The following is a 3,753-nucleotide window of genomic DNA, read 5'->3' as shown; positions in this document are numbered from 1 at the left end:
AGTAAAGTAAACCAGAGGGGGGAAAATGATATTTAGAAAATATAAGAAAGAACAATTACATTGGTAGTACTTAACTGTATTCATTGAAAAAGAAAAAAAAAAATCCTGGTAGTTATATTCCTGAAAAACAAAGTATTTATTAAAATAATTCAAAAAGACTTTGGTTTCTCTGTAAAATAGTGTTAGAGTCTAGGCCCAAATGACTTAACCAGATTTTTAGCCAACAAAAATGTCTACTAGAACTTTAGAAAGACAGGAAGTACACAGGACAATTATATGTGCACAACTGTCACTTGTCTTACAGAATATTTAGTTTCCCTTGACTACACCCAGGAAACCACAGCAACCACCAAAATTCTTATGACAAATACAATTATCTCCACGAACTTCCACAGTATTCTGCAGGAAACACTCCCACCTCTACTGAGGACCACGGTCACAGAGTAGACAGTGAGTATATGCTGTGAGCTGTTATACAAATAACATTAGCCCATACATTAGACCACAGGCAAAATTTCAGCAAGTTTCCCAAATTTTGTATTATTAAGACCCGTAATTATTCAACGGAATTGGAAAATAACAGGAAGTAACATTTAGACCTTTTAAAAAAGCATATTTCTATCCCATTGAGATGGAGAAGAAACAGAAACTTTAAACATAATTTGAATCAAATGACAACACTATGTATATACATAAAGATAGGCCAGTACGTAAAAGGGAGTTATATTAAGTAAATATATAATGTAAAAATTTCTAAATTAACGAAGAAAGTTTTCAGCTCGGGAAGCTAGAGCAAAAAAAAAAAATAGAGACAATAAAAAGTAAACACCAAGATCAAAGAAAGAATAAGAAATATAGAAGTTCAAAAATCCATCACCAACAAATTTGAACGGATGAATACAATCTAAAAGGTCGATTGAAAAGTCTGCTAAATTAGGAGCTGCAGCGAGTGCAGTATCACATAGAGAGGGACAGAGAACAGTAACAGGGACACGGAGAGAAGGTGACCGACCCAACTTTCAAATTATGGGAATTCCAGGGGCAGTTTGCGCTGCTTGCGGCAAGATGGGGCCAAATGACGCAGGGGCCCAAGAGGGGCTCTGCTCCTTCCTAGTCCAAGGATTCTTCCAGGCAGTGATGCCAAAGCAGTAGAAAAGGTGACAGACTAGATGTGCAACTATTGGTTTATCTGTACCTTCTTCCATGAAATCAGTGGAAGAAAAAGTGTATTACCACTCTACATATCCAAAAAATATATATATTCACAGAGTCTGTAAATGACACCTATGACTTGATTTGTTGTCTATGGTTAAAATAAAATAAAAAATAAAAAAGATAAAATAAAACCTTTTAAATGTGTCCTCACATACCTGCCATCAAGGGGCACGATCTCTAAAGACTATTGGGATTGGGGCCATTTTCCTCGTTATGGTGCCATTTTCATTGCTATAAGGTGTGAATTGTTGCCAGAGTGCATACGTTTCCACTTTATTTTTATTTTTAGGATTGAGAAATAGCTCTTTTATTTTTTTTAATTTTTATTATTATTGTTATTATTTTTAATTCTCAAGTTATATCACATACAGGGTGATCTTGGTTTCAGGAGTAGAATCCAGGGATCCATCACTGATATATATAACATGCAGGTGCTCATCCCAACAAGTGCCCTCCTTAATGCCCATCCATCCTTGGCCTCAGCAACTTCTTACTTGACATGGCTCAGAAGGCAAGGGAAATAAAAGCAGAAATGAACTACTGGGACCTCAATAGTTGCTACCGTCTATCGTATCTCATCAAGATACACAGCTTCTGCACAGCAAACGTTTCCACCTTAGGTAAGAACTCAGCTCAGCTCGGCTAAACTCCCACTGATTCTGCCCCTTCTCCGTGTTGTGGCCTGAAGAATATAAACCATTCCTCAACTTTGTCGAGTTATTTGCTGTTTTGTTTCACTGGATAAGGTATCAGAGATCTGTACACTCTTGTCAGTTTACGGGATTACATCACTTATATCTATAAAGTATCCCTGCAGGTTTCCCACATTGTGTGATTGTGCAATGACTGAGGGTCTCCTCACATCCAGATTTCTAGTTATGTTGCCAGAAAATACCTTGAGTTTCTGTTTGTGGCTGAAAATACCCTAATTAATAGAATCGTTAAACATAAATAGGAATAGGATTTGGCAAGAGAATAAAATAATACTTTCCAGGTATATACACATCTAAATAATAGAAAGATCCTAAAAACCCTCTTCCTGAAATGGCTTGGGAATTAGTCTTTATCCTCAGGGAAGAGATTTTTTTTCCAGCTAAAATGTTAGTGTCTTAAATATTGCCACGACAAAGTTTTGGTCGGTCAAAATCTGCCATGGGTTTTTTGTGATTAATACAAAAGGAACAGACCTTCCTTGCCTGATTTAGTGATAAATGCCAATAGGTTTTGTAGATATTTAAAATATGGAATATTCAAACCAGGATAAATCCTCCTGTATCGAGATTGGAAGGAAGGGTGGAGCGGCATGAAAGCAACACTTGCACACGCCCAGCGTAACCCTGCATAATGATGGCGGTGAATATAAAATGGAGACATGATTATATATTAGTTATAAGGAATTCAAGTATGTTAGACAAGACAGGCCATTAAAACAATTGATGCTTCCCAGTGGGTTTCAGGCTTTAAAGCTGCTCTATCAATATTGACATACACACGAGGCAGGAACAGATTTAGATCTTAGGAGATCTGAGACTTCTCTCATTTCATATTGTTTGTAATTTGGAAGGACCTCTTAGAGAAATGAATAAAAATTATAAATCCAAAATGAGGTGAGAGACCAAATATTTAAATGGAAAAAACAGCTGGCAAGCATCACCAACATAACAAAATCTAGAAGGAAAGAAAAGCAGAATATTTTGACTATTTAGTTGTCTGCCTTAGTAGTATGTCTTTAAATTCCTGGTGTGATTAGTGTTTCTGAAGAACTATACAAAAATATCCTGAAATTAGGGAATACCCAAGAGTAATTGAAACACATTTTAAATCTCCATGTACACTGAGCTACCCCATTTTGTAATCAAATTACTCTTATCCAGTATTGATTTATTACTTAATATGTGTAGGTGCTCAGTACTTGTCCCTTCACTCTATTCGCTGAGCTGGTAGCAATTTGGGTGCTGTTTTGTCTACAACTGCCAGATTTCATTAGGAAAAAATGCATCAGATATGCTCGGCATGATTTGGTAGGCTGGCGTACATAAAACATAAAGCACTCCTGAACTATGCACTGGTGCTATGAGATTGTGCCCCCAAAACATGGGGATTCTCATCAATTCCATTCCAAGCAATTACCGTCAAAAAAGGAATAAAATGTATGGTCCTTCTATAATCATATATGATATATGATATATCATATGATATATATGATATATATATATATATATGCACACACACATATGCATACACACACCTGTACACACGCACATTTCTGTGTATTATTACCAAGAGGAGTTAAATTTCTGTTTTTCTGTTTTAAATATCACTGACAACAATCTTCAGCTCACAATTCTGCATTTCTAGGGGGTGGGAAGAGTTGTCCTCACATATCCCATTTCCTTTCATGGCTGCTGCACCTCTCACATCAGGGTTGATGTGAGGGCTCTGATGTCAAGGCTATGGGACCTGTTTACAATATGTCACGAATCATCTGAATCTCTGGACTGGACAGGTCGGTACAGAAGAAAGTAGATCTTTTCCTGC

The 3,753-nt window shown here is 36.6% G+C and overlaps 1 long non-coding RNA gene across 1 annotated transcript; it reads left to right on the top strand.

Annotated features, from left to right (window-relative positions):
- The first annotated feature begins 406 nt into the window (after window positions 1-406).
- LOC132680259 (uncharacterized) lies at window positions 407-1,926 on the top strand. Its single transcript, XR_009610593.1, has 2 exons — window positions 407-450; window positions 1,604-1,926. It is a non-coding gene; the product is annotated as an uncharacterized LOC132680259 (long non-coding RNA).
- The last annotated feature ends 1,827 nt before the right edge of the window (window positions 1,927-3,753 follow it).

Source organism: Panthera onca, chromosome A1, assembly GCF_046562875.1.
Source record: "Panthera onca isolate mPanOnc1 chromosome A1, mPanOnc1 haplotype 2, whole genome shotgun sequence".
NCBI classification, from domain to species: domain Eukaryota; kingdom Metazoa; phylum Chordata; class Mammalia; order Carnivora; family Felidae; genus Panthera; species Panthera onca.
The sequence above is the reverse complement of the archived record's forward strand: the minus strand, read 5'-3'. Positions and strand labels throughout refer to the sequence as shown.